General features: G+C 36.2%; 1 pseudogene; it reads left to right on the top strand.

The window, feature by feature from the left end:
- The first annotated feature begins 6995 nt into the window (after positions 1-6995).
- LOC101645327 lies at positions 6996-7934 on the top strand (annotated as a pseudogene).
- Positions 7935-9855: the final 1921 nt, after the last annotated feature.

Genomic DNA, 9855 nt, shown 5'->3' with positions numbered 1-9855 from the left:
TTTCTTTACTCACATAATTGGTGCATGAACTAGAACAGGAGTGGCTGGAATACCTAGTGCTGTTTGTCCACCTTCCTCCATTTCTAGACGATCTCTCCATAGAGTCTCTCAAGTATGGTCTTTCTAGAATCGTGGCATTTTACATTGTACACTGTATTTCTAAAAGGCATGTGTACCAATAAAATAATCCAGGCAAAAATTATATTATGTTTCTTGACCTCACCCTGGAAGTCACATGGAATCAGTTTTGTCATTGTCTATTAGTCCAGAGAGTCACGCCTTTCCTTCCATTTTCAAGAAGAAAATGCACATACTCCATCATTTGAGGAGCCAGAGGCAATGATCTGGAAGAGCATCTATAAGAGGCTATAATGTTGTGCACTTACAACATGCCAGGGTCTTTCCTTTGGCCACAGCAATGTACATCTCCCCCTAAAAAAATTACACTCATTGCCCCCCTTTCCCAAGGTCTCTGTTTCAACTCTTTCCCAAATTAAATTTCGAAATAAAATATCAGGTTATAACATAGGGTCCAGGATCTTAGCATCCACAGCAAGTCAGCTGACAGACCATATGAACCTTGGCATCCATGACTCTGAGACCAGAAGAACTGGAAGGTGGGTGGCTACCACTCCCAACTGTGCTGAAAAGGATTGCAAGAAGGTGCTGGGTGGAGTGGGAGAAACGTGTGAAACAAAGACCCCCACGATTATGGCTCTTAGTCATCCTTCAGTTCTAGAAACTAACTTCCTCCTTTGATTTTCAGTTTAAGACAAGTCTATAAAGGGAACACTAATGTGAGAGAGATAAATACTCCCTTGAATAATTAACTGAGCTCAGAAGAGCTGCATTTGCCTAAGGACAAAATTCAGAATAAAGTAAGAGTTAGGAAAGAAGAAGGAATAGAAAAAGAAAAAGGAAACACAGGAAGACAGAGGGGTACGTGGTATTACATTCTGGGCACAGCAATCAATGACATGACCCCAAATGAGTATGGATTGTTGAATAGAAAATGGATTGTCTCTGTAAACCTTTTTCTCAATTAATGTGTCAAAAGCAAAACTTTCAAAACCCACATCATTAAACTTTATCTTTAGTGATTTGTGTTTCTATGAAAAAACCCTATAGGACAAATTCAATAGCTGTGTTTAGTTATGATCTCTCAGGCACTTAATTTCCCTAAAGGCAGATCTCCCTTGGAAAACAATGCACATAATTGAAGCAGTTATGCAGATCAATTAGGCAAACCTAACAATATCTTTTGTTTGAATTAGACTGTAGCAAATTCTGCAGGTATGAGTTCTTATCCTGAATCTGACACCACCCAAATGTGCAATTTCATGAATGTCTGGTGCCCTCTCTGTGTCTATTCAAAATAAATAGAATATATTTATTTTTCATTTTCTAAGGTGCTTTGGTGGTGCCATGGGTTACACATTGGGCTGCAAACCACAAAATTGGGGGTTCAGACTGACCAGCTGCTCTGTCTGCTCACATGAAGATTGACAACTTCTAATAGGGGATATATGAGCAGGGATTGATTTTGTGGCCGTGTTTTGTTTTATTATACCACTATCAATTTATCTCCCAAACCACTTGTTTATTTATAGATTAGAACACATTCTATCCTCCAGGTGCTAAAACTCTCAGGGTTAGATAACATGAATCAGTCATTATTCTTTTCAAGAGGAAGCATCGTTCTTCTCATTACAGAGACTCCTGATTTTGGATAACCCTTAAATTTGGTGAGAACACAATAGAACAGAAAGAATAAATTGGATTCTCAGTTCTACTGCCCAGTACTACTATACTGGGCAAGTGAAATAAACTATTCTGAACCTCAGTTTTTCTATCTGTGAATTAAGAATACACATACAACCCAGTAACGCAACTCACAGCCATTGAGATGATCCCTATGGATTATTTGAGTTTCTATGTGAATTCATTGCCGTTGAGTTGATTCTGATACACAGTGAACCGATAGAACAGGGCAGAACTGCTCGCTGTGGGTTTCTGAGACTGTAACTGTTTACTGGAGGAGAAAGCCTCACCTTTCTCTTTTGGAGCAAGTGAGGGATTGGAACTGCTCATCCACCAGCATAGCCACCAAGTCTGATTTAAATGATTTATATGTGAAAGTGGCTTACAAATCCAAAGTGTTCACTTTACAGTTTGAAAAACCAAACAAAGTGTCTTGCATTGAGATGATTCCCACAGGTAGTGACCATCTGTTGCAGTGTAGAACTGCCTGCACAGGGTTGTCCTGGTGGTAATCTTTACACACACAAAGTGAACGCTAGATCTTTCTTTTATGGAGCTGCTGGGTGGGTTCAAACCACCAACCTTTAGGCCAGCAGTCAAACAAAAATTGTTTGTGCCACCCAGGGACCAATTTCCTTTAACAGCATATGTTAGGGAGGGTTACAAATGCTGTTTGGATCTGCACAGTAGCATTGTATTTTTAACTGATTTAAAAAGAAACAAATATGTTTATAAGTGCCATATATACTCGTGTATAAGCCGACCCAAATATCAGCCAAGGCACCTAATTTTACCACCAAACCTGCATTAAAAATGTGCTAAAAACTTGGCTTATACGTGAGTATATATGGTAGTTCTCCTGGGAGGGGACATGTGAAATTCTCAGGGGGAAAAGGGAGATTCATTGTTCAAGTCCCTGTGCTATATGAATGAAAATTTTGGCTTTGTGAGTTTGGATGAGTCTTCTTAAAAACCTTTGTTGAAAAATTAATATTAAAGAGGATCGTGCTAACTACCTAGGTATGTTCTTATGTTGAAGATAATATGGGGCCATGGTCCAGAGCAAGACTTGAGACTGGAGAGACTTGCATTAGATTTTCAGGTCTGCTCTTCTTTAATTATCTGCCCTGTGGTAAAAGGTTTGCTTGCTTCGTCTCAATGTCTTTATTTGTAAAATAGAAGGAATAACCTTCCTACTACAAAGCTCTTGTAAAAATTAAACAAGATAATTTATCTGAAGAGCTTTGCATAGTGCAAAGTGCTTATAGGGAACACTCAAATAATATTGATTTTTGTTCATTGCATGTGATAATAATAGTAACTTTTAATGGAGATTTATAACTTATGAAATATTTTCATGTATCTTATGTGGATGTGTGCTTAATTTCTTCAGTTCTTAAGCTTTTTGGATCCTTTACTATTTCTGAGACCACAAAAATGGAAGCAGAGATAAGAGAGCTATTGAGAAGTTCAAAAGAGAACTAGAAAATCCTTCCCAAAATAAATAATATCTTTTAACAAATGAGAACACTATGGTATACTCATTACAGGCAAAAGGAAAATATAGATATATGAAGACAAAAGGAAAATGCCTGTTAATTTCAGTTCTACAACAAATCAATAAGGAAAAAATAATATTTGGCTATATTTGATTTATCTTCTATGCATGTTTCCACAGTTTTTCATGTCATTTAAAAAAAGTTCAATATTGAGCAATATTAAAAATATGTATATGTATACCAAACAAATATTTCGATGAATGTTATTGAATTCCTGAAGGCAACAAGGAATACTTCATTTAAATCTACTACTAATTGGATGAACATTTCTTCTTGATTTCATTTGTAGTTTGTATTTCTTTTCGAATTTTGTTTGTTCTAGGAGTGTGCTCCTGATTGTTTCATAACACCATTGCATGAGAAAAGTTAGTGAAAAAGAAATGGGTTTTGGTAGATCAGGTGGCTTCTATATCATATTTAAAAACAGTCAAGGCCAAAGATTTCTCTGGGTTGACAAGGTCTAACTTGATAAAATATAGGAGAAAATTACAACCCCGACTCTTTTGAATTCTTAAGCTGTACAAAAGAAGTAGACATTCTTGGTTTCTTGAACTCATGGGAAACTCAAATCATCTTTTGAAGATGAAGTACTTAGAATATGAGTCCCTGCTTGAAATATTTACTCTATCTTCACTGTATAATATAAAAATGTTTAACTCAGTCTGCCAGTAGTACATCAGCTGGGAGATTCTGCATTTGGTTGTATATTTTCTCTACATACCTGTACACATTTCTTTGACACTTTTACATGTTTCTGTCTCACATAAGAATGATAGCTGTACACATCCTAGAATAGGAATTTTTGAGAGTAGACCCATATTTCTGTATCCCACCTAGTCCTACCCATTCTAGCAACTTATATGAATTAGAGATTCTATAAATAGTGGTTGAGTAAGCATGTGAATCATGAAGGTTGGAATAGATGTGGAAATGAATCAATGGATGAATGGAGAGATAGATGGATGAAATTGACTAATGAGTTCTGGGCAATAGGAAGTAACTTCTATAAAAGTAAAAGATGGGTTTTATCTGGTTATGGTAGGGCTATAATTGTAACTTCTTTGATAGTTTCTGTATAATTCTCCTGAAAATTTGGATGATATTATTGCAAGGGCAAGTAAGAGACCAATGTAATTATGTTTGAAAATGAGAAAGCTATTTTGCTTTTATTTGATCTTTTTCTGGATTGCACCCCTTACTTGCCTATTTCACCCATGTGGATACAGTTTGTTGATATACTTTCACTTTTCTGCTTGGAGGCTGACAGTCTAGTAAGAGTCATCAGTATAATCATCCTGGTTTCCTTACTTTTACAAGCCTCATTGATGGGCATAGGTAAGGTTTCTTACATTTTCTGGTTCTCTTGGCAGCTTTGCCTCTGTTAGAGGCTCTCAGATTATTTGCATCAGTCTTTTTTGGTTTTTCAGAAGGACTGAAGTAACATATTTTAGGACTCAATGGAGAGAAATATTCACTATATTTATGGTATATTCCAGTCTAAGTTAAAAGATAGTTCTAGGGGAAAAATAGAATTATGAGGAAGAGATGGAGACCAATGTACAGTAGATATTATTTTTCAAGGTGGGGAATGTTGAGTAATAAGATAGACTAAAGATGGGTTTGACACTGAGAGATTCAGTGAATCACCTTATAATTTTTATTTTGATTTATAAGGATATTTAATTTCAGTAATTTTTTGTCAGAGTGAAGTTCAGAGGGGCTAATAAAAATGCTCTTTAATATCCTATCTTGTTTGTATGATTTTAAAGTCTCTAAAGTATATATTTACAAATGCACAAAACTAAACCTCCCAATAAGATAAAACAGACAAATCCATCATGAAATAACACACAGTGAAAGAGAATCTGGATTTTCACCCTTTGCAGCTTTCTCATCAATTAACATTAATAAAAAGACAAATGACTTTCCAAAAATGGCAGAATCATCATTCTCATACAAATATAGAATGAACAAACCAATTATGCAATTAATTAATGAGCTAAATAAAAGATATAAAATCCAAAGCTTTTATTTAACTCATAATTAAACTAGGAACCAGAAAATGTTAAAACCCATTTATAGGAGATTACAGTGCCATAGTTTTTCAACCAGGGATGTGCACTCCATTTACACAAATATTTGGAAAACGGACTTTACCTACAACTATTACGGACAGTTAATTGGACTTCCTCAGACACCACTTTCATCTTGGACAAGAATTATTTACACATCCAGGTTTTGTAACAGTTTTCTATAGTTTAAAGAATTGTCATAATATGGGAAGGTGTAAACATAGAATCATATACACCAACGAGCGCTGTAGGCATCAGATAATTTTATTGAATATATCTGGCAAACTTTTAGTGCTCCAAAGTCTTTCACTTATCAAAGTATTGGTAAATGGTAATTTACCAATAAATGGTAAATTGGTAAATGACAGGTGTTAAAAGGGTTTTATACATCATTGTAAGTGGTTTTGAATTCATTTGAAGTGAAAAAATAAGGGTGTTAAAAGATTTTGCCCAAGGAATGAATGATTGTGAGAGAAATAGATCAATTGGAGACACCCATAAAATGGGAGCTGTGACCTCAGTTAACGGCATACAGTTATTGATAAATGATGGGATAGACTTCAGAGGATACATATTTCCCTAATATTATTTTTTCCCAGCCTGTCGTCTAATAATCACCTAGTAATTTCTGTTGCGCAGAGTACGGAAGCCTGGTTGAATAGCACCATGGGAGCATCCCATGGGAAGGGAGAGTGGGAATAGATTTGAACAGAGCGAGAAGAGTGTGTCTCGTATACTTTCTAAGAGTTTATTCAGTTCTTTTTCTAAGAAAGACGGTGACCACGCCTATTTCAAAAGAAGAGAACAGGAGAAATAAGTAAAGTGTCTTCCAATTTAATTCTTTTCACTTAATCAGTATTTATTGACCACCACTCCGGCTTATGCATTAAGGAAGATAAGGGGATAAAGAAGTGAAGACAGCAGATGTAGCTCTGCCTCTCTGTGGCTTATTTAAAGGACTTCTAAATGGTGGCTTGGGCTTTATATCAACAATGGGTTAAACCAGAGTCCAAGTTGTGTGTGTGTGCATTGTTTGCTATAGAATTGATTCTAACCCTTGGTGGCTCCACATGACAGAGTAGAACTGTCCTACGGGGTCTCTTGGGCTGACATCTGTACAGGATCTGACTACCAAGTCTTTTCTTTGATTGTGTATCTGAAAAGTTTGAAGCACCGATATTTTATTAACCCTCAAGTGCTTAACCATTGTGCAACCAAATTTCTTATTTATATGTGTACCCATACAGATGTGTACACACATGCGCACTCGTGTATGACTTTTCTAAATGTCTTACTGACCGAGAGGTAATCAGGCTTATTCTGTGGTGTATTCCCGTGTCTGGATGTCCACTAACAAAGACTCTGCAATTCTTGATCAGAAGATGTTATAGATGCAATTCCAGTACCAATAGGAGAAGACAGCCTCAATGATTCATTTTGATATATTGTAAGTCAGAAAGTGTAACACTCTTTTCCCTTTTAAAATATAGCTTATATTATTAAAGTGCTTTGGGCTTATCTGAAAACCAAAATATAAAATGCTCATCGCTCTGCTATTAAGAATGTTGTATTTTCAGGTTAATCCTCAACCACAGAGTTCATCATCAGAACGGAAATGAAAGAAAACAAGATGAATGTGACAGAGTTCATTCTAATGGGACTTACCCAGAATCCTCAGACGCAGAGAATTCTAGCGTTGGTGTTGCTCATTACCTACATAGTTACTGTCACAGGCAACCTTCTCCTTGTGCTCACTATAATCTGTAGCCAGACTTTGGACTCCCCAATGTATTTCTTCCTTGCTTTCTTATCATTGATAGATATGCTACTTCTCTTCAATAATCCCTAAAACGCTAGCTAACTTGCTATCTGAGTCTAAAACGATCTCTTTCAATGGCTGCCTCACACAGATCTTTACTGAACATTTCCTAGGGGCTTCAGAGATCGTTCTTCTGGTGGTCATGGCTTATGATCGCTATGTCGCCATCTGTAGACCTCTGCACTACGTGACTATCATGAACCACGGTAAATGCCGCCTCTTGGTGGCTGTGTCTTGGACAGCGGGTTTTCTCCACTCTATTGGACAGATTCTTGTCACTTTGGGGCTCCCATTCTGTGGCCAATATCATGGATCACTTCATGTGTGACATCTTCCCTCTGATACAACTTGCCTGCACGGACACTTTCTTTGTTGGTCTGTTGGTTGCTGCCAATGGCGGGGTACTTCCTGTGATCACCTTCTCAATGTTGTTAATATCCTATGTTGTTATTCTCTATGCCTTGAGGACTCACAGCTCTTCACGGAGGAAAAACGCCCTCTCTACCTGTGCCTCCCACATCACTGTTTGTCTTATTCTTTGTGCCCTGTACTTTTATGTACCTGCGACCAGTAGCCACCTACTCCATGGATAAAGCCATCACTGTATTCTATACACTTGTCACTCCCATGTTAAATCCCATTATCTACACAGTAAGGAATGCAGAAATAAAAAGTGCCATCAGAATGTTATTGAATAGGAACATAATTTCTAATAATATATGATCCAATACAAAGATCTTATTTGGATAATAATTTTTACATTTCTATTATATATACACTTTCCCCACATACCTCCTCTGACTCCTACAGAACTGCCCTAACAATTATTTTTATTTGAATATGAGGAAATATTTAGTTACCATCCCAAGGTGAAAAGCAGAGCTATTTGGATCTTCATTGTTGTCATTTCAAATCACACCCCATTTCAAATATTTCAAAGTACAAATGGTGATGGCAACATATGCACAAGTTTGCTTGATATAATTGATTTATGGATTGTTATAATATCTCTAAGAGCACCCATTACAATGATTTAAATGAAGAAAAAATGGTCCATGTTATTGTATGAAATTATATTCCAATAAACTTCATTAGAAAGAGAAAATAAAGTGAGAATGAAAAGCAGCATTTAGATCAGAATTTCTTGTTTTGCAGAAAATTCCAAAATTCTCTTCCCAGGCCTGGGCAGTATTTCATTCTCTTGTGTACAGGGTCCCTGTGAGTAGGACTGGACTTGGCACCTAACAACAACAGCATTTGCAGAATCGCACAATAAACATGCATATACAATCGATTGGCACTCAGAAACTCACATGTCCTTCTAGACAATGAGGAAAATAGTTTAGAAAGTAAACACTTGCTAATACTCTCTTAATACACATACAATATACCCAATCTTTAATATGGGTGTCTTGTTCTGTTGAGTAAAATTAACAGTTAAAAAAACCAACCAAAACAAACAACAACAAAAAAGGCTAATTGTATTTAAACCTATGTGAAAATTTTAAATTCCATTTAGTGTTCAAAATGACACTATAACATTGAAATTTAGTCCCCACCCCCAGCCAGTCCTGGGGCTTTGGGACTCGGCTCAAGGGGAGTCCCTCTTGGACATGGAGGTACAGTGAGTGGTATGACCCCTTGCCTGGGCATGCCTACACAGTAGAGTATGCTGGGCCCCTCTTGGGTTTCCCATATAGGCTCCAATAAACTTATTCCCTTTTGCTTATAAAAATAATAATTGAAATTTAGTTGTTGTCATTTACAGAAAAAATGGAGGATCAATAAACTTAAGTAAATATATCATATAAACCATAGGTCAGCTCTGAACACCAATTTTCCTATTCTATATCCAGTGTATCATTATGTACAATTCTCTGGTGACAACACTTAGTTATGATGTGTTTTTAAAAACAGCTTTTCTATTATATTTCATAGGAGGTGACATTTTAAAATCATTAGTGGACTTTGAATATGGCTCTTTTATCAAAGCACATGGTAAAACACATCAATCAAATATGAATATTTCCTTGAATCCTACATTATTAAGTTTATATCTGGGCCTCCTCTTGTCAAACACCTTTTGTATGGGTTATCAGGCATAACAGAAAACAGAATTCATTAATTCACAGTCAGTCAGAGAAAGATTTATCAGCTATATAACTTATCGAACTCATAAGACTTTGTTGTGAATAACTTTGGCCTCTTTAAAAATGAAATTTGTTATCACAAGACAAATGTATATCATAGATGTGTTTAGGGTTTCCTGTTTTGTCATAAATTCCCAACCTCCCACCTCATGGGTAGCATAGGTTGTATTGAAGAAAACAGTGAATGTTCTCATGAAATGATATTTAGCAATGATATTATAATTATGAAACACAAAGGAGAGTAAGACCATCAGCTTCATGACCAGAAGAAAGGAACTTAATTCTTTCTCATCATGCCATTGTCTGATATTGAACCGTTATCCCTATTTCTAAAGGTAGGTGATTTAGAAGGCATTTCCAAATTTTGTGATTCTGTTAGTTTTTGCTCCCTGAAGTATTATTTTAATTTACTTCATTTCAAGTGGAAGCATAAAATTGGAATTGTTAAGGAAGATTATGTTTCTATAGATCAGCAGTTGGTCTGAGCCTACCAC

Source organism: Echinops telfairi, unplaced genomic scaffold (genome assembly GCF_000313985.2).
Source record: "Echinops telfairi isolate 266 unplaced genomic scaffold, ASM31398v2 ScPeMD7_60;HRSCAF=208, whole genome shotgun sequence".
NCBI lineage: Eukaryota > Metazoa > Chordata > Mammalia > Afrosoricida > Tenrecidae > Echinops > Echinops telfairi.
Note: the sequence above shows the minus strand (reverse complement) of the source record. Positions and strands in the feature narration are given on the sequence as shown.